Source organism: Hylobates moloch, unplaced genomic scaffold (genome assembly GCF_009828535.3).
Source record: "Hylobates moloch isolate HMO894 unplaced genomic scaffold, HMol_V3 SCAFFOLD_10, whole genome shotgun sequence".
NCBI classification, from domain to species: Eukaryota; Metazoa; Chordata; class Mammalia; order Primates; family Hylobatidae; genus Hylobates; species Hylobates moloch.
Window position 1 is genome coordinate 48,209,235 of NW_026652285.1, and position 22,116 is coordinate 48,231,350.

Below are 22,116 nucleotides of genomic sequence, written 5' to 3' on the forward strand. Positions count from 1 at the left end.
TTACAGGCATGAGCCACCGCGCTCAGCTGGATAATCCTTTATAGCAGAAAAAAGAAAAGCCTACCTTAGATGACAGAAAATTAAAAATGATACATTATGCCTTGAGGAATGTGCTCATTTGCTAGGGCTGTCATGGCAAAATATCATTGACCAGGTGGCTTAAACAACAGGAATCTATGTTCTCACAGTTCTGGAAGCTGGAAATTCAAGATCACGGTCCGTCGCGGGTTGGCTGCTCCTGAGGGCTCTTTCCTGGGCTTGCGATGGTTGCCCTCTCATGGCATCCTCATATGGTCCTTCCTCTGTGCTTGTGCATCCCTGGTGTCTTCGTGTGTGTTCTATTTTTTTTTTTTTCTTTTAAGGCCACCAATCAGGTTGGATTAGGGCTCATGATAATGACCTCATTTTAATGTCATCAACTCCACAAAGCCTTATCTCCAAATACAGTCACATTCTGAGGTACTCAGGGTTAGGGCTTCAACTTGGGATTTTAGGGGTGGGAAGGAGGCACAATTCAGCCAGTACAAGAACCCATGGGGCTACTTGGGTGGGCATATGGGCCTGGGTTTGAGGATACTGAAAGGGTAGACTTATTTCGTGGATCTCTACTTCACATTGGTGAAGCCTTCTGCAGCTGGAGGATTGTGAACAACATATCAGGGTCGTGATAGAGACAGATTCCCTGAGCTGCTTCTATGAATGGATCATCTTGGATGTTTTTCCCACTGTGACGCATGTGCTAGCCAAGGTTTACCAGTACAACACACCATGGGCAGTTCCCGTCCCCCTCTGGCTAGCTCTGATTGCACCTTTGACTCTTGTTTCTTCTCAGGTTCCTTTTCCCTAGGAGAGAGCATGCTTGTTCATGGATTTAGATACCACTAGATGACTCCCAAATTTATCTTTCCATCCCGGGCCATTCTGTCCTTTTGACTTCGGAGCTATGTCTCCCACTGCCTCCCAGGCTTTTCCACTTGAACGTTCCCAAGGCATTCTAAACCCAATGTGTGCAAACCCCAACTCAGGATCTTCCCTCATTCCCACACTCAGACTTGTTAGGAATAACATTCAAAATCCTAAGGAAATTGAACGCTCGAACAAAGGAGTCTTAGCAAAGCAATTTTACTTCTGCGCAGAGGGGTGCCTCCTTGGCCAGTCGCCATGAGAGCACACCTGAACAAAGGGGCATGAGAGCCTTTATTCCTGACACAAGTCCTGCCCCTGTACCCTTTCCCCATTGGCTGGGGTCGGGTCGTACAATCTAAATGAATCCCGGCTGGCTAAACATTTGATTTTTTAAGATAAGGTGGGCATGTAAAAGAAAGCGGAGAAGAAAGGGGAAGGGGTGTCTGTAATGAGCTAGAAAGTTAGTCCTCTTTCCAAATAAGGAAAGGAATGTGAGCTGGTATTGGTAACGCCTGGTACTGTGGCATGCCTGGGTATCTAACAAAGGCAAAAAGGAAAAAAAAGAGAAAAAGGGAAAAAGGCAAGGGGGTACTATGAATTAAAGAATAAAAGATTGATTGGGTTATCTGAAGAGAAACTCATCATATCCCACAGACTTACTCAGCATTTTCTATCTTAGTGACAATACTGTCTGTCCTTTTATTTAGGTCGGAAACCTAGAATAATCCTTAATTTCTCCCTCACCTTAACCCTCACTTTCAACCCATTATTTATTCTATTGACCACCTCACTGGAACCTGTCCACCCCTCCTTAGCAGCCTGGACCACACTAGGTCATCTCTCTCCTGCCTTCCAACTGATCACTCCACGTCCCTGTATCCATTTTCTGGCCACTCAACTAGCTCTGTATGCTTGAATCTCATCCCCATGGATGAATTCTCATTTGTTTTCCAGGGTAATGACAAAACATTTTTAAAAGCCCTGCATGTTTCATCCTTCATCCTTCCCCTCCAGTCCCTTTCACACGGCTCTCCCTCTGGCTATCCCTGCCCCAGCTACCTGACTTTATTTTATCCCATTCTGCATGCTGTGCTCCCTGCTTCCAAAGGTAATTCCTATGAGTTCACCCTGCTTGGAACACTCCCTTTCTTTGCTTGTGAATGTCCACTTGTCCTTCAGATCTAAAGATTTAAGGTAAATCATCACTACCCACACATAATCTCTCTCATACAGATTGTAAATGCACTCACAATCTAATTTTTTCTTGCGAAGAAAGAAAAAATGGTATAGTCGTAAGGGTCATGGGCTCATTAATACAAACCTTCTTGGCTTCAAGCTCCAGTGCTCCCACACTAGTTCTACCAATCTTGTGTAAAATTTTAAAACACTCTGTGCTTCAAAGTTCTCAGTGATAAAATAAGAATAATGACGACAATAACAGTACTGACTTTATCAGCTGATCAGTGTATTAGGCCATTCTTGCACTGCTATAAAATACTCGAGGTGGGGTAATTTATAAAGAAAAAGGTTTAATTAGCTTATGGTTCTGCAGACTGCACAGGAAGCATGGAACAGCATCTGCTTGGATTCTGGGGAGGCCTCAAGGAGCTTTTACTCATGGCAGAAAGTGGAGCCATCTCACATGGCAGAGCAGAAGCAAGAGGGGGCCTGGAAAACATATTGGGAGAATAATCAAGGAAAACTTCCTCAGCCTTGTGACAGATCTAGACAGCCAAACACAAGAAGCACAAAGAACACCTGAGAAATTCATCGCAAAAAAGACCATCCTTATATCTGTCTCCTTGGGCAAGTATTTTTCTAGGGTTGGGGCCTGAAAATGGAATTACTAGACAGACAGGTATGTGTAGTCTCTACTTCACTAGGGTTTGTAGTTGTACCAATTTATACTCCTAGTAATATATGAGCTGCTCTTTCCTTACGTAACCTCCAAAACTTGACATTATTAGATTTAGTCATCTTGATGGATATAAAATAATATTTATTATTGTTCTAATTTGGATTTTTTTCCTGATTATTATCAAGGTTAAGTTATTTAGTTTTCCTCTTTTGTTAATTGACTATCTCTTTTGCTCATTTTTCTACTGGGTTATTTGTTTTCTGCTTATTAAATTTTAGGAGTTCTTTATAACTAGGGGAGAGAATCCTTGGTTCATTATATGTGTATATTACAAATATCTTCTCTCAGTCTGTGACTTATCCTTAATTTTGTTTAGACTATTTCCTTAATACCAAATTTAAAAAAGTACTAATTTTATTTTCCTTTTGTGTTTCTGAAAATGTACATGAATTTGAAAATAATGGCCTTCTTTGTTATCCTGTCATGAATACAGTGTATCTCTCCATTTATGGATTTTTTTTTTGTTTAGGGATTATTTCATATCCTCCCTTATGGTATTTTGATTTTATTAATGTCTTGCATATCTTTTTTGTTGTTGTTAGATTTATTCCTAGGAATCTTATGGTTGCTATTGTAAATTCTTTTAATTGACATTTTCCAGTTGTTTATTGCTGTTGTACCGGAATGTTAATTTTCATTTATTGATTATATATAGAGCAATCTTACTGATTTATTGTCATAAAATTCTTTATAATATTCACATAATTTTTTTAAAAAATGGAGTTTATGGCCAGGCGCAGTGGCTCATGCCTATAATCCTAGCACTTTGGGAGGCCGGGGCAGGCAGATTGCCTGAGCTCAGGAGTTTAGCCTGGGCAGCACAGTGAAACCTCGTCTCTACTAAAATACAAAAAAAAAAAATTAGCTGGGCATGGCAGTGTGTGCCTGTAGTCCCAGCTACTCGGGAGGCTGAGGCAGGAGAATTGCTTGAACCCGGGAGGCCGAAGTTGCAGTGAGCCGAGATTGTGCCATTGCACTCTAGCCTGGGCCACAGAGTGAGACTCCATCTCTAAAAAAGAATAAAAAGGAAAAAAAAAAAGCAGTTTATTCTCCTTTTGTATTCTTACCTTCTCTCTTTGTTGATCAATATTGTCAGAAATTTGTCTATTTTAGTAGTATTTTCAAAGATTGACTCTTTGATTTCTTTGATCCTCTCTATAAGTTGTTTGTTGTTTACTCATTGACTCTGGCTCTTATTTTTACTATTTCCTTCCCAGCTCCGGAGTTTAGACTGTTGTTTTTAATTAAAATTCTGTATTAGTACATTTATTCATTAATGTTTTTTCTTCTCTTTGCACGTGAACATTTTAGGTTATGGCTTTTCTTCTAAGCAAAATTGGGTTTAGCTCATTCCTTCACGTTTTGGCTTTTCATCATTATTAAGCTCTAAATATTTTAAAATTTTTATGATTTTTTTCTTTTGACCTATTAATTGTAGATTTAAAATAATTCCAAGTATATTGTTTATTTATTGGACTATTGTGATAGGCAGACCCTCCCCCACTACCAAAATATGTCCACACTCTAATCCCAGGAACCTGTAAATCTGTTACTTTACATATTATTATTTTTAATTTTTAAAATTATTTTTTAAGGCTAGGCAAGTGAAGCAGTGGGAGTGGAGAAGAAACAGATAAATTTATAACTGGTTGTGATCAATTAGCTGTAAACAGCAGTGCACTCGGGCCAATATGTTACTCTACATGGCAAAACCGAGTTGCAGATATGAAGATGATGGATCTTAAAATAGGGAAATTATCCTGTATTATCTGGGTGGGGAAAACCTACTCAAATATATCCTTAAATGCAGATAATTTTCTCTGGCTAGAAACAGAGAAATGTGGCAGAAGCCAGAGAGATTGGAAGTATGAGAAGGACTCATCACTGCTGCTGGATTGCAGGAGGTGGGGCACATGGAAAGCATGAGAGGGAGCACAGGCAGCTTCTAGGAGCAAAGACTGGCTGGGGCTGACAGCCAGTAAGGAAGCGGGGACTTGGGTCCTATACCTGCAAGGAACCGAATCAGACCAACAATCTGAGTTTGGAAACATCCCCAGGGCCTCTGGAAAGGAACGCAGCCCAGCAGAACACCTTGATTATAACCTTGTGAATCAGCTGATTCATGAACCAGCTGATTCATGCTGCACCCAGATATCTGACTTACAGAACTATGAAATAATAAATGGGTGTTGTTTTAAGCCACTAAATTAGTGGCAATTTGTTATAGCAGCAATAGAAACCTAATACAATTATATTTTGCTTATTGAATTCTACATTTTTCTACAGTAGCCAGAGAATCTGGTATGTATGACATTAATTCTTAGTGTTTGCTGAGAATTACCTAGTATATGGTAAATTTTGGTAAACATACCGTACGTGTTTGAAAACAATGTGTGCTTACTAATTGTTCGTTACAGGTTTTTCTCTATATAATCACTATATAAAGATTAATAGTTTTGCTCTGCTCAAACTGTCAATTACTCATAGACCTATGTTGATATTTCCTATTGTGACTGTGAATTTATCATATTCATTTTGTAATTCTCTGAATTTTTGCTTTATATCTTTTTAGGTGATGCTGTTAAGTATATATAAGCTAAAAATTATTATATCATTGTGGTGAATTAGTTTTCATTATTATATAATGACCCTCTTTATCCCTAAAAGGATTTTTTTAAAATCCTAAAGTCTATTCTGTCTGCTATTAATATTAACATGGTTACATTAGCTTTCTTTTGGTTAGTATAACATTTCCCATATTTTCCTAGAAATTTTCTCTGCTGTTGGGTTTCATGTGAATCTCTTAAAGAGAGCATACATGGGTATTTTATTTTTCTAAACCTTTTCTTAGAAAAATTCTTTTTTAGAATATTTGTCTCTTAATTGGTGAGTTTATTCTAATCACTTTAGATTACTGATCTATTTGAACTTATTTCTACCATCTCATTTTGTGCATTTTATATACTACATGTTCTTTGCATCTTTTTTCTTCTTAAAATTTGATTGGATTGATCAAATTCTTTCTCATTTTTTGACTCTAATAGTTTGGAAGTTATATATTCTATTTCACTTGTTCTTACGTTCACTCTCAAATTTATACATACTTACTTGCTTTAATGGAATCTAAGTTTGCCTATATCTTTAACTCCCTTCCAAATAGTCTTCGGATTGTTTATCTCTGTTTTCCTCCTTTATTATATGTTATTGTTATTTATTGTCTAGTATTTTAGTTCCTCTGTTTCTATATTCTCAAGTTAATCATTTTTATTTACCTATTTTGAAGATAAAATGGTATTTCAAATGACTGGCCCAGGGATCTTCTTGATGGCTGAGCAGTGAACAAGCTGAAACCAAGGTGTATTAGTCCGTTTTCACGCTGCTGATAAAGACATACCTGAGACTGGGCAATTTACAAAAGAAAAAGGTTTAATTGGACTTGCAATTTCACGTGGCTGGGGAAGCCTCACAATCATGGTGGAAAGCAAAGAGGAGCCAGTCCCCCTTACATGGATGGCAGCAGGCAAAGAGAGAATGAGGAAGACGCAAAAGCGGAAATCCCTGATAAAGCCATCAGATCTTGTGAGACTTATTCACTACCACAAGAACAGTATGGGGGAAACTGCCCCCTTGATTCGGTTATCTCCCACCAGGTCCCTCCCAAACCACGTGGGAATTGTGGGAGATACAATTCAAGATGAGATTTGGGTGGGGACACAGGGCCAAACCATATCACAACGGCTCTTCTTACCCCAGTGGGGACCCGGTGGGGAGAGGGGAGACTATGCTTGAGATCAACAGTGCTCACTATGGACACCAAGTGTGGACAATTGGCATTTACCCATAAAGAGCTACCTCTTGTGTTCAAACTATCTGGGGCTAAGCCCAAAGTGTTTTCTCCTGCCTATCAGCACCCTGAAAAGGGAATGCAAGATGGGGGATCCCAGTCCCCTAATACAGGGCTTCCCAAGCCAAGCCCTCCTCTCTACTCATGCCAAGGGAAGGGAATTCTCTATTCTCTACCAACACTCAGTATGTATGTATGTATGTATTTATTTATTTTGAGACAAAGTCTTGTTCTGTTGCCCAGGCTGGAGTGCAGTGGCACAATCTTGGCTCACTGCAACCTCCATCTCCCAGGCTCAAACGATTCTCATGCTTCAGCCTCCTGAGTAGCTGGAATTACAGGCTCCCACCACCACGCCCACCTAATTTTTGTATTTTTAGTAGAGATGGGGTTTCACCATGCTGGCCAGGCTAGTCTCGAACTCCTGACCTCAAGTGATCAATCTGCCTCGGCCTCCCAAAGTGCTGGGATTACAGGTGTGAGTTGCCGGCACCAGGCCTCAGTATTTATTTTAATTGGCTCATGGTCCTGCAGGCTGTGCAGGAAGCATAGCTGCATCTGCTTCTGGGGAGCTGTCAGGAAGCTTACAATCATGTGGAAGGCAAAGGGGGAGCAGGCAAGTCACACGGCAAAAGCAGGACTGAGACAGAGGGCAGGGAGGTGCCACACACTTTTAAACCACCAGTCTCATGAGAACTCACTCACTATCATGAGGACAGTACCAAGGGGATGGTATGAACCCATTCATGAGAAATCTGCCACCATGGTCCAGTCACCTCCTACTAGGCCCCACCTCCAACAATGGGGATTACAATTCGACATGAGCTTTGGTGGGGACACAGATCCAAACCAGATTAGTAGTTATATCTAAAAGTTTTGTGTGACATCTACAAATATCCTTATTTTGTCCTCTTATATGAGTGATAATTTGTCTGGATATGGGATTTTAGGTTCTAAATCCTTTCCTCTTAGAACTCTGTGTATATACTCTTTTGTTTCCTAGCATCTTAGGTTGTAGATGTATGATCATTATTTCCTTGTACATAACATTTTTTCTTTATGGAATTTTTTACTTTTCCTCTTCAGCTTTAAATCAATTCTCAATTTTTACTAGCCTTATTTTTAGCAGCAATGTCTGTAAAATAATGCATTTGATATAATAATTGTATGTAGTACACCCAGACAAATATGTAATGGTTAAAATGAATACTCATCCATATACTAAGTAAAATCCTCATGCAGGAGCAGTGGAAGCAGATAGTTTGGTCATCTATGTCTCCAGTTGTCCACTCAGGGATGCTTCTGAACATCTTAGTTTTACTGCTCTTTCTAAAATTTCCTCATCTTTCTGTAGACTGCATTGCGCTACAGCTCATAGACTTGAAATAATAAGGATCCCTCTTGAGGGGTGCCAGTGTGATAACGAGGTATTGGGACTCCCTTTCATTCTCCTTTTATGAATTGTCCTGTGCAACCTCTCTAAGATTATTCCACCAGGCTCTGCAGGCGAATATGTGTATTAGTTTGCTGCCATAACAAATTACCACAGACTGGGTGGCTTAAAGAACAAAAATTTATTTTCTGACAGTTCTGAAGGTTGGAAGTCCGAAATCAAGGTGTCAGCAGAGTGGTTTTACAGTGAAGCTTCTTTCCTTGACCTGTAAGTGGCGGCCTTCTTGCTGTGCCCTCTCGTGCTTGCCCCTCAGTCTGTGTGTTGCTGGCTTCCTAGTCTCTTTTTCTTATTATGACAGTTATATTGGATTAGGGCCTTCCCATATGACCTCAGTTCACCTTACTTACCTTTTTAAAGACCCTACCTCCAAATTCAGTCACATTCCGAGGTACTGGGGGTTAGGACTTCAACACATGCATTTTTGGGGATACAACTCAGGCCATAACAATAAGAATTTATCTACTGGAGGGTTGGAAAAGTTTAAAAGAGGGAATTATAGTGTAGGAGGGGAAAGACTAGATTTCTGACTGGAAGAGTCTTTTATTGGGGTTTAAGAGGAAAGCATCTCAGAAGCTGGGCTCTCCACATGAACACTCCCCCAGCTTCCCTTCCTGCCGTGGCCTCTTCGCCCTTAAGTACCTCCTTGTCTTGTGAAGACCAATACAACTCTTGGAAAACCTTACTCAGATCAGGAGTTCTCATGCCTGACATGACTCTGCTATACACTTACACCATACATTTAGTCAAAATTGCACTTTCTTTTGGTCTGGTGATGCCAGTTTCCCATGATTCAATTCTTTACAGATTTATTCTCAAGTTTATTTTATTTATTTTTTATTTCCATGGGATTTGGGGAGGAAAGAGAGTAAAATGTGTGTGCTTGATTAGCGCACTATTGAACCAACTTGGCTATTCTTCAAAACATAAAAGAGATACAAGGATTAACATGAGAGATAAAGGAATTTCAAAGAGTTAAAATTTTTATATTGGTATGTACAATTTATTAAATCATCACACCAAGTGTTTCTGACCAGAGTTATGTTGCATATTTCATTCGTTTTTCATACATTATAAAGTTTCTTTGAATTATCCCTCTGGACAAAAAAAATTGCTCACTAGAACGCCTGCATAGTTACACTAATGAACTTGAAATGGTTTTCATAGATTTTAATGAAATATATATTCCAATCAAATATTCCAGCATCTCTGAAATAATATAGGAAAAAGTTGAGCTTTTGAAGGATGGCATCTTAATTTTATTTGTCTAGGTGTCTTATATAGACATCTACAGTATCTGACACACATTGCTTTCTCAACATATGTTATTTAATCAGTAAGCAAGAAAAAAGATAAATGTTTATTTTTTACTATCAATTCCAACATTGACCACTAGAGGACACTGGTTGCAATGGGAAAAACAGAATTACTAAACCATCTACAGCATTTGTTATCTGTAGTATTAATTCTAAAATCAGATTTGATCACATTTTATGTGAAATATGATTTTTGATATTTCACCAAAAAAGGAAGCCTTGTTTCATTATTCTGAATTTTCTTCTAAAACAGAAATGCAGTTTGCAGCCTGAACGAGGCTGTAAGAAGAGTCGAAAAGTAATGGAAAAATTTTTTCTCAAGGAATATGAGGAAAAAGAAAAAATTAAATAGTGGAAAAGAAATAGAAACACATAACAATCAAGTGAATAAAAGGAAGAGAAAGAAGTGAACAAGAGGAGAAAATGAAAAGAGAGGGGAGGATTTGTGCGAAATTGAAGGGAGCACCTTTCCATGTGGAATTTCCTCATTCATTCTGCCTCTACCACTGCTTCTCAAACTTGAGTGTTGTAGTGGGTTGAATGGTGTCCCCCAAAAAATATGTCCCCAGAACCTATGAATGTGAGGGTAAGGGTGTCTTTGCAGGTGTAATTAAGTTAAGAATCTTAAGATGAGATCATTCTGGATTACCAAGTGGATCTTACATCCAATGACAAGTGTCTTTGTAAGGGACAGAAGAAGGGAAGACACAGACACACAGATGAGAGAGCCATGTGAAGACGGATGCAGAGATTGGAAGGATGCAACCACAGTGAATGCCAACAGACACCAGAAACTGGAAGAGGTAAGGAACCGGGGAGCCTTGGGAGGGAGTGAGGTCCCGCCACGTCAACACCTTGACTTCAGACTTCTGGTCTCCAGAGCTCAATTTGCATTTCTGACAAGTTACCAGCTGATGCTAGTGCTGCTGATTTGGGAACCACATTTTGAGAATCACTATTGTTGTTACCGGAGACGGGGTTCTGATCCAGACCCCAAGAGAGGGTTCTTGGATTTTGCGCAAGATATAATTCAGGGTGAGTCTGTAAAGTGAAAGCAAGTTTATTAAGAAAGTAGAGAAAAAAAGAATGTTTACTCCATAGACAGAGCAGCCCCGAAGGCTGGTGGTTGCCCACTTTTATCGTTATTTCTTGATGATATGCTAAAAAGGGGTGGATTATTCATGCTTTCCCATTTTGGGCCACACAGGGTAACCTGTTGTTGCCATAGCATTTGTAAACTGTCATGGCGCTGGTGGGAGTGTAGTAGTGAGGACTACCAGAGGTCACTCTTGTCACCATCTTGGTTACGGTGGGTTTTATCCGGCTTCTTTACTGCAACCTGTTTTATTAGCAAGGTCTTTATGAACTGCATCTATGCCAACCACCTGTCTTATCCTGTGACTAAGAATGCCTTAACCTCCTGGGAATGCAGCCCAGTAGATCTCAGCCTCATTTTACCCAGCCCCTATTCAAAATGGAGTTGGACAGGTTCAAACGACTCTGATATTGTGAACCTATGGTTTTCAACCCTTTATATTAGAATAACCTGAGATGCTTTTAAAACATCTAGAGATTCTGATTTTTAATTGGTCTGTGGTGGTGTCTAGGGATGAGTATTTGAAAGAACTCCTCAGGTTATTCCAATTTATATCTGGCAAAAACTACAACTTTAGACTTGACATGTACTTAAAACGTTCTCCAAAGTAGCTTGCAATATGAAAATGGGCATTTCTGTGAGACACCAAAAGAAATGGTAGGAAATCTTTCATAAAAAGTTATGATTACTAAAAATCATTAAGAATTTTAATGATTATTAAGAATCTTTATTTTTGAGAGGTCAGGAATGAGAACAATCCATTTTTAAATGATTTCCTTTTAAAATTGTAAGAGGATCTTGGTGTTATAGTTTATTCCGAGGATGCTGGTCAAAGGATGTGCTACCATTTGTGGTTAGCACATTATATGACAAATGATTTGGTATGATTCTCCTCTGCAATAGGTTCTGAGTAATACCCCATACATGATGTCATGTGGGGATTCTATGGTGTTAGAAATGCACACCTTAGAGAGTGGGACTTAGAGCTTAAACATAAAAGACATAAAAGATGACACTGCCAATGAGGCAGAATCAGCACGTAAAGGAGTCGAAGGCACAGGTTTTGCATGACAGGCTAGGACTGGAATCCTAGCACTGCCCATTTCTGAGTATGACCTGTGAAAACTTGCTGACGATTTAAAAGCAATAGTTTCATGATGTGTAAAATGGATCCTCATGCTTAAATGACATTCCTTAATGTTTTAATTTTCGATATATTCTATTGATTTTCTACTAGTGTAGTTGAGATTTTATCTCTTACATACTTCCACATCACCAATGCTTTCTCTGACCCCGTGCAAGCATCTACTTACGTTATACATTTTTGGTGAAATCAGTATTATCATAACACAATTACATTTCTTTTATAACTTTTTGTTTTTGCTGGAGTTAGTAGTTGCTAGGATCCTCCCCCCACCACCAATATATTTGGTTTTCCATGTGCCTGTCAATTCTTCCCCAAGTACTCTGACAGAATTGTGCATGTCCTTTCTGTATAGCCACACTTGATCTATTAGTTTTCCCCTTTACTCTTCCCTATGGAAACAACTCTGTTCCAGAGCCTTTTATCCTACTGATCCAGTCTGGATTGGCTGATCTCTAGGCTTTTGTGTAGCTGCCATTGAGGAACCAATTCTCATCCAAATTCCCCTCACCTCTTCTCTGTTTCATTCCTTCTTTTGAAACTTATGACTTCTTGGTTTACTTCCTTCTTGTGGGGGAATTTACCTTACAATAACTTTTTGGGAAATAATGCTTGGGAGATAATTTTGGGGGTAACCTGTATTCTAAAAATGTTTTTATTTTTATTTTACCTTTTGTTTGATAATGTAGAGGGGACAGAATTGTAAGTTAGAAATAAGTTTTCTTCAAAATTTTGATAATACTTTCTATTCCTTTCTCCTTCATTTTTGTTCTTTAAAAGTCCAATGACTTTGGTCGGGCGTGGTGGCTCACGCCTGTAATCCCAGCACTTTGGGAGGCTGAGGCGGGTGGATCACCTGAGATCGGGAGTTCGAGACCAGCCTGATCAACATGGAGAAACCCCGTCTCTACTAAAAATACAAAATTAGCCGGGAGTGGTGGCACATGCCTGTGATCCCGGATACTCATGAGACTGAGGCAGGAGAATCGCTTGAACCCAGGAGGTAGAGGTTGCAGTGGGCTGAGATTGTGCCATTGCACTCCAGCCTGAGCAACAAGAGTGGAAACTCCATCTCAAAAAAAAAAAAAATTCTGATGACTTTTTATTCCTGAATCTTTATACATGGTCTCTTTTTTCTTCTATTTAAGCTTTTAGGATTTTCTTTTTATCCCTGGTGTGCTGAAATTTTATGGTGACATGCCTTGGTCATTTTTGGGTACTTGGGTGGGGCTTTTCAAACTATAGATTTGTTTTCTTCAGTTCTGGCAATTTTTCTTTTATTTGTATATGTTCCTTTTGTCTACTTTTTCCATTTTCTTTTTCTGAAGTTCTTATTATTCAGATCTTAGTAGATCCTCTAATTTTGTCATTTTTTCTACTCCTGTGTATTTAAATTCTATGGAATTTTTTTTTACCTTGCCTTTCAAGTGTTCTTTTGAACTTTTATTTTTAATTTTAATTATCACAGTTTTTGTTTCCATTTGCTCTCTCTTGTTTTAAAATGTCTTTTTATTTAACAGTGTCTAATTCTGTTTTTATGGATGTCCTACCTTTTCTTGTTTTTTCTGTTCTTAATCATTTCTTAAAAAGTTTTTTTTTTTGGTTACCGTTCTCTGTACTGTCAATGTTTCCTCTGAATTCCTTAATTCTGTTTTGCTTTTCTGCTTCTGTTTTTCGTTTTAGAGGTGTGCCAGTTATTTATCTGCTGTCTCTAAGCTGAACACTTACTCTTCCTTACTTGCTTCTGTACTGCTAGTTCTGGGAGTCTACAAACTACATTTCTCAGGATCCTTTGCCAAGAGGCTGCCTTTTAGGTTCTGTCAGTAAGTGGCATTTATGAGAGTTCAGAAGTGGGAGGAAAGGGTAAGCTTTCTGATTCTGGCTTCCATAACAGTGGAAATTGTTGAGTTGCCAGAAATTGCTGGTGATTGTCGTGAGGATTGTGGGTTATGGCAAGTACCAACTCCAGGTGTCTGTTCCAGCAGCAGTAGCACCTCTTAGGCACTTCCATGTCTCCTATGTCTGGGGAGGCTTTCACTGCCCTAGGCTGCCTCCTCATAAAAAGAATGAAGGAAAATGAAATAGTCATTGATTTGCTGACATCCAAACACATGTTTTTTTTTCATGGAAACCAACACCAGAAATAGTGAATGGGAAATCAATTAACCTTACCAATTCTCTATTCTTCCTGAACAAGATGGATAAATTATATTAATGTGCTGTATATATATATATTTTTTACCTGAACTATTGGAGAAATAAGAGAACCTGTCAGATTTGAAATAGATTTGTAACATTTACAGAAAACTTGCTTGTTTATAACACAGCACTCTGGCCAGGACGTATGCTTCATCAGGAAAATGTCATAACTGAAATGGAAATAGGAATTTGAAGCCATTTATTTCTGGCCATTGAATTCAGAGTAAGACTGAATTCAAATGAAAACACATTCAGTCTTACTCTTTTGGTGATACCAGATAATACCACTTTAAGGCCATAGGTTCTTGCTTTAATTATATTTGTCACCAGGTTAATTAATTTCTGCTTCTGTGTATAGTTGCCCAGGTAACACATGTATGTGTCTGTGTGTGTATGTGAACTAATAACTTAATTAGTGGAGAACACTGGCCATATGGATCACCAGAGTTTTTCCATATTAATTACCTTTACAAGTCAATGAAGGAACAAAGGTAAAGGCAAAAGAATTAGAACCAGGCCATTTTTTTTTCTAGCATAACACAGTTTTCCCTTACTTGCTTAACAAGGAAAGTTGAAAAACTCTTAAAGAGATTCTAGCCTAAAGCATTGAGTCTTTCAGAAGGGATTTCCAAACTAAACCATGAATACGAAGTTGGACAAGAGGTAAATTTTTTTCTTGGTTATGTGCCTCTGAAAAGCATATTATTTAATAAACGGTTGGTCAATTACTCTGGAGTGAGAATTGCATTCTTCTGAATCGAACGATCAACATAAACTTCTCTTAGGTTGGTACAAAAGTAATTGCAGTTTTGCCATTACTTTTAATATGTGCGTGTTCATGGGAATCTTTGCTTGTTTGTTTCTGTGGTTATGTCAATCTATGTACAGCAAATTTAGTGTGATCCCTGTCTCCTCAATTTGGCGTAGAGAGAAAAATACTAACTTGGGAATCAGAAGAATTGGGATCTAGCTTTGGATAAAAAAGGCTAATACTTTAATATGAAGAGCCTCTTAGGAGACTTTACCACAAGAAGGATCATGCATAGTATTGTTTATAACAATGAAATCTGGAAAAAATCACTAAATTTCCAATAATTGTGAATTGTTTAAATAAATTTTGGTACATTTACATAATGGAATTTATGCAGCCATTTAAAATATTGCTGTAGAATCATATTTACTGGTATAAAATGATGTTTTCATAGATAGATTTACTTCATATAATGACTGTTCACTGAACAATTTTTGGCCATATTGGCTATTTCAGAGTTATACAACTTTTCAGACAATGTTTAAAAAAATTTAACTATTTTTCACCCAAGCAATACTAAGTAAATGTGCTATATGAACCATTATAGTTTTAGGATAACCATGTTAACCAAACCAAATTGGTTAAACATTATGCTTTTAGGATAACCATGTTAACCAAATGATTTTAGGATAACCATGTTAACCAAATCGATTTTCTCAGCACAGTAGTTTCTAATCAAATAATATAATGTGAAACAAGTAGAATTGGGCACCATATTAGGTGATTCTAAAATACTTTGCTTTGTGTAGGTTCAGCAATCCAGTGGGGTAAAGACATAGTGTCTCTGTGTGCTCTTTCCATACATTACTAAGAATTATAAAACTGATATGGTTTGGCTGTGTCCTCACTCAAATCTCATCTTGAATTTTAGTTCCCATAATCCCCATGTGTCGTGGAAGAGACCCAGTGGAAAGTGATTAAATCATGGGGGCAGTTTCCCCATGCTGTTCTTGTGATAGTGAGTAAGTTCTCATGACATCTGATGGTTTTATAAGCATCTGTCATTTCTCCTGCTTGCACTCATTCTCCCTCCTGCTGCCCTGTGAAGAGGTGACTTCCACCATGATTGTAAGTTTCCTGAGGCCTCCCCAGCCCTGCTGAACTGTGAGTCAATTAAACCTCTTTCCTTTATAAATTACCCAGTCTTGAGCAGTTCTTTATAGCAGTATGAAAACAGACTAATACAAAGACTTAGCCTTTATTTTACCCTACAGATAGCTTTCAGTGCTCTAACTTTATTTCTAAGTCCAATTATTTCGATTTGAGTGCCAAATATAATCATGAATCCCTGAAAATGTGAAAAATTGGTAAAGAAAATGGTGTATAGAAAATTCATCTTCCAAAAGAATGACTTTCCCACAACTGTCCCCAACCAACATCCACTACGAAGACTATTCGTCCTCATTTTGTGAGTACAATAGATTTTTATTATATTTTAGTTAATGTACAAACCATATTCAGATACTTCAGAATACTGTTGTCTGTTGTTTGTATAAACTTGTTTTTATTGCCTAGTTAGCAATGTGAAAATTGTTTGGGTAAGGTAGGTTAAGATAAAAATGTGTCATAAATTTTTTCATTAAAAATTAAAGAAAAAATTTAAATTTACTTTTTTATATTTAGAAAGGCTTTTCAGAATTGAGTAATGCTGTCAAGCATGAGAGAAGTGAATTATTAAATTCAATAAAGCAGATTGCAACCTACAGGTAGCAAAAGATAGACATAGCAGAAATATATAGATGGATATATAGATAATAAACTGAAAAGATATATACCAAAATTGTTCCCAGTGATTGTGTTGTTAGATGATAGGGGTGATCTAATTTTTAAATTACATCTGATGACTTTCCTCCCTCCCTCCTTTCCTTCCTTCCTTCCTTCCTTCCTTCCTCTTTCTTTCCTTCCTCCTCCTTTCTCTCTCTCTCTTTTATTTGCTTAAGTGGCAAGATAATATTCTGAGGTATAAACTAAAATTCCCTCCCTGTAGGTTTTGTACCTCTTTGTCAGTCTGATGTAGTATGAAATTTATCTTTATGCCATAGGGATGGGCTGACAGAGAGCAGATTGCAGGTAAAAGAAAAGTAATTTTTAACTTTTGTATTTTTGAAGTTAAGACCAGGCAAACACAAAGTTTGGAAAACCACATGAACAGTTAGAGCCAGTTCTCCCACATAAATACCAGATAATGTCTGCCTGGACTTGGGAGGAGCAGAAGAGAATCAGAGGGAAAGTAAGGTTATGGGTCTTGGATGGGCCAAGTTCTGGGATTTGGAGGGAAGAGGAGAGTAATAGAATCCTCCAGTACATTTCGGGATTTGAGAGCAGGGAAGAACTCCTTGCAGAGTAATGAAAACTCACAAGTAAACAGAAACGTCTCAAAATAATGTTAGGATTTTGCCAAGTGTTGATTTAGGGCTTTTCGCATTTGGATAATTATAGAGAGAGAGAAAAAGTGGGAGGTAGAGGGAGAGGGCAAGAGTTAGCACTTCCAAGACTCTTACTACAGTCCAGATATTTCTATCTCAACAATAGTTCGGTAAGGCTTTGGGTCAATATGGATCATTCGGTTATAATAATGTACGGAGTATTATTTTCTCCAAATCACCATAATGACAACCAATATTACACACACAGAGATAACTTTCCTGGAATTTGCCTGATGTCCAAATGTATTTATAGTTGCTCTCAAGCCATTTTACAAATAAACAAAAGAGACCATTTTGAAAGCTTATAAGTTCACGAAGCTTCATTTCCATTAAAACCTAATCTGAACAAAATATACCAATCTAGTTCCACATAATGTTGAAATGTGACTTCATTTCTAATCTGCCATATAGTCTAATTTAAGAAATAGCATTACACAAATAAAGTATCTCTTTATGCCTTCTAGTAACAAATTCCATCTTCCTATTTACATCTATTAAAAAATTATAGCTCAGCCAGGCGTGGTTGCTCACTCCTGTGATCCCAGCACTTTGGGAGGCCGAGGTGGGCGGATCACGAGGTCAGGAGATCGAGACCATCCTGGCTAACACTGTGAAACCCCATCTCTACTAAAAATACAAAAAGCTAGCCAGGCGTGGTGGTGGGCGCCTGTAGTCCCAGCTACTTGGGAGGCTGAGGCAGGAGAATGGCATGAACCCGGGAGACGGAGCTTGCAGTGAGCCAAGACAGCGCCACTACACTCCAGCTGGCGTGACAGAGTGAGACTCCATCTCAAAAAAAAAAAAAAGAAAAAAAAATTACAGCTCAGGAGTAAAAATATTTGCAAATATGCTTTGACCTTATTTCTGCTATTGTTTTACTTCCACTTCTCTCAGAGTTTATTCTGCTAATTCTACCCTTTACTCTGCACCTGACTCTGGACTTGCCATTCCACTGAAGGTCCCTCTTTTCCAGGTTGCCAGCATCCCCTGCACTGCTGAACCAATGCCTCCCTTCTCTGCCTTGACCTCACTTAGTTTCCCATAAACAGCCAATGCTATTGTTCATGCTCTCCTTCTTGATATTTCCACACCCCCACTTATGTTTGTTCAAAAATCATTTTTGGATTTTTCCCCTTCCACTTTTAAACTTCCCCAAAAGCTCTTCTTTTTCCTCTCCATTCCTTAAACATTGGTGATTTTTTGATGTATGTCCTCAGTTTTTTTTCCTTTTTATTCATCCTCATTCTCTTCCTGAGAAATCTCTTGTTGTTTCAAGACTTTAATTATCAGCTATATGCTTATCGTTAAATCTGCATCTCTGATCTAGCTGCTGCTTCTGAGCTCCAGACTTATGTATCCCAACTGCTTACTGGGCATCTCTGCCCGGATGTCCCACAGTCCTTCAAACCCTATATGCCCAGATTGGAACTCATCCTCCCCGCAAGCCTGTTTCTCCTGTGCACACCTATCAGTGCCTGGTATTCCAGGTCACATCTTAACCAAGCCAGAACCCTGGAGGTCCCATTTGACTCCTCTCTCTCTGTGAACCCCCATCTGTATTAGTCTGCTTGGCTGCTATGACAAAATATCATGGGCTAGGTGACTTAAACAACAGAAATTTATTTTCTCATAGTTCTGGAAGCTGGAAAGTCTAAGATGAATGTGCTGGTAAATTTAGTTTTTAGTGAGGGCTTTTTTCCTGGTTTGCAGATGGCCACCTTTTTAATGTGTCCTTACATGGCGGGCAGAGAGAGAGAGAGAGAGAGAGCAAGTTCTCTGGTTTCTCTTCTTATAAGGAAGGACACATCCTATTGGATCAGGACCCCATACTTATGGCCTCATTTAACCTTAATTGCTTCTTTAGAGGCCCCAGCTCCAAATATAGCCACATAAAAGTTAGGGTTTCAAAATATAAATTTTGCCGGGAGTTGGGAGAGACACAAAGTTTCAGTTCTTAAAACCATCCGTCAGTCACCAAGGTCTTTAATTCTTTGTAATAAATAGTGTGTGAAATGCCCACTTCTCTCAACTCCATGGTCATTAGTTGAGTTCTGACACCATCATCTTTCTTTCACCTGATTTACCACAGCAAGCATCCTTACTGTTTCCCTGCTTCCAGTCTAGCCATCTCCCATCTAGTCCCTACACTGCAGCTAGGGTACCCTGTCTCAAATGCAAATCTGATCACATTACCGTTCTCTTAAATCTTTTCAACGACCTCCCATTACTCTCACAATAAAGCCCAGTCCTGTTCATGTGGCTCATGAAGACCTTTGTGACCTGGGCCTTGCTTGTCAGCCCAGTCTTACCTCTCACAGCTCCCCACTCTCTTAGTATGTTTTGTGTTGCTGTAAATGAATACCTGAAACTGGGCTGTTGATAAAGAAAAAAGGATCATTTGGCTTATGATTCCAATGACTGGAAAGTTCAAGACTGGGCATCTGCATTGGGTGAGGGCCACAGACTGCTTCCACTTATGGTGTAAGGGGAAGGGGAGTCGGTTTGTGCAGATATCACATGCTGAGAGAGGGGACAAGCAAGAGAAGTGGGAGGTGCCAGCTCTTTTTAACAAGCAATGTTCCACGGAATTAATAGAGTGAGAACTCACTCACCCTCACCCCCCATGGAGGGCATTAATGTATTTATGCAGGATTCATCTCCATGACCCAAACATCTTCCATTAGGCCCCACCTCCCAGTATGGCCACATTGGGGATTAAATTTCAACATAAGGCTTAGAGGGGACAAACAAACATCCAAACTATAGCACCCACCTTGTGCTCAGTGCTCCAGGCTTGAGAAGCATCCACTTTCCCCAAGGAACTATATTGTTTCTCTTGCAAGTCTTTAAGAACTTACTGTTTTTTATCCTGCAGTTGTGTTCTGCTCCTTCTCCCTCCCTCCTCTCCTTTCTTTTTCCCTGTCTCCTCCCCAGCATCTGAAGAACATGACTAATGTTTCCTCATCTCTCAGGTCTCAGCGTTGTCGACACCACTTTCTCCCAAAAGCTTTTCCTACCCTCTAAGGCTGGGCGGGTGTCCTTTCTCCAGAGGCTCCTTTGCTTACTCATTTCTTCTTACTGTGTCCCAGAGTCTAGCACAGAGCTTGGCACAAAGCCAGCTTTCACTAATTAGAAATGGATGAATACATCTCACCCGCCGTTTAGGCCAGTTAATGAGGCAATAAACCCGTTCTGTTCTGGTAACAGTGTCCTCCACCTCTGAAGGGAAAAGTAAACCACATCTACATTATATTAATGTGCTATTTTAGGGGAGTCAGAAGGTGATGTCATAGGACAGAGCTCTGCAGGGTGGGTAGGAATGGTCTTGGATGCAGGGAGGTCAGCTCAGCCACTGTCTAGGAGGGACGTCTTCATGTCCCCTCATTTGCTGCCGGGCCATCAAGACAGCTTTCTGTCTCTATGTGAATAAATGACTGCGAACCCGAGAGGTATTTAAAACATCCAACAACTGCTATGGCTGCATAGATAAATAAGTGAATAAGAAAATGACAGTGCTCGCTTTGGTGGCACACATACCACAATTAGAATGATACAGAGAACATTAGCACAGTCCCTGTACAAGGATGACACACAAGTTTGTGAAGTGTTAAAAAAAAAAAAAGAAAATCAGAAATGGGTTTCTTATTCTCTAAACTAAACTGTATGTCACAAAACAAGTGATATAACTAATTCTGGTGCGTATCACTCACCAAATTATTCCCATAATTTCCAACTTGTTTATTGATTTTAGAAAAAATGTTTTTGTGGTTTTCACTGACTAAATAGTTCTGAGCCATGATTGAACACAGGAACTACATCAAGGTCTTCCAAGGATTTTACTATTAGCAACGGTGTGCATGTAGATGCCAGCACCTCCTCCACAGTGGGACTTGGAGACCCCATGTCCCAGCCTCACCAATAATGCCAGTGCTAAGTTGCTGCCCACCGTTTACTCTGTTATTCCAACCCACCTGCCCCCACATGGTGCAGTGGGGCCTCCGCTGCTGCCTCTGCCACCATGTTGGTTAGCTGAGTGGCACCAATGCTTCCAGACCCTTTCGCTGCCTTTCTGGCCTCAGCAGGTGACAAAGCCTGGAAGTGGGAATGGCTCGGATGAGGTATCCTTAATAGCCAGGGGAGTTACCAGCAGCCCGAAGCAATGGATTTTGGTCGGGGAGGAGGGTTTGAGCTTCACAGCATTTCCCTGCTCAAGAATGTTCTTTCTAGTAGGAAATACTTATGTAAGGGTCCCTTGGCCTGGCATGGGGTGCCTTGGTGCTATGTTCCAGTCTGCATCCCTGCGCCATGTCCCTTTCCTTTCTATGTGTGCCTTGTGTTGCAGACAAACTGGAATATTCCCGTACACACACACACACACACACGCACACACACACGCTCCTGCCTCTTTCCTTGTGCTTGTGTAACCACTCAGTGTGTTCTTCTTGCCCACTGCTAAGATAGAGCTGATTTATCAAGACAGGGGAATTGCAATAAAGAAAGAGTTTAATACGTGCGGAGCCCGCTAAACGGCAGACTGGTGTTTGATTATTACTAAAATCAGCCTCCCTGAAAATTTGGAGGCTAGGATTTTTCAACCATAGTTTGGTGGGCAGGGGCTAGGGTATGGGTGCTGCTGATTGGTTGAGAATGCAATCATAGGGGTGTGGAAAACCGTCCTCCAGCACTGAGTCTGCTTCTGGGTGGGGCCCACAGAGGAGTCGCTGGTCCCCGTAAGACCATCTCATCATCAGAAATGCAAAAGTCTGAAAAGATATCTCAAAAGGCCAATCTCAGATTCTACAATAGTGATGTTATTTCCAGGAGTACTTGGGGAAGTTGCAAATCTTATGACTTCCAGAATAATGGCTGGTAGTCATTTAACTACGAATTGAGGCCCCTCTCATCCTCCTAACCTGGTGGCCTTTAGTTAGTTTTACAGAGGTGGTAGTTTTTGGTAAGGGCTATTATTAATTAAACTATAAACTAAACTTCTCCCTAAATTAGCT

At 39.5% G+C, this 22,116-nt stretch overlaps 1 non-coding gene across 1 annotated transcript; it reads left to right on the forward strand.

Moving 5' to 3' along the window:
• Positions 1-20,622: 20,622 nt before the first annotated feature.
• LOC116475981 (U6 spliceosomal RNA) lies at positions 20,623-20,729 on the forward strand. The gene has a single exon (XR_004250069.1). It is a non-coding gene; the product is annotated as a U6 spliceosomal RNA (small nuclear RNA).
• Positions 20,730-22,116: the final 1,387 nt, after the last annotated feature.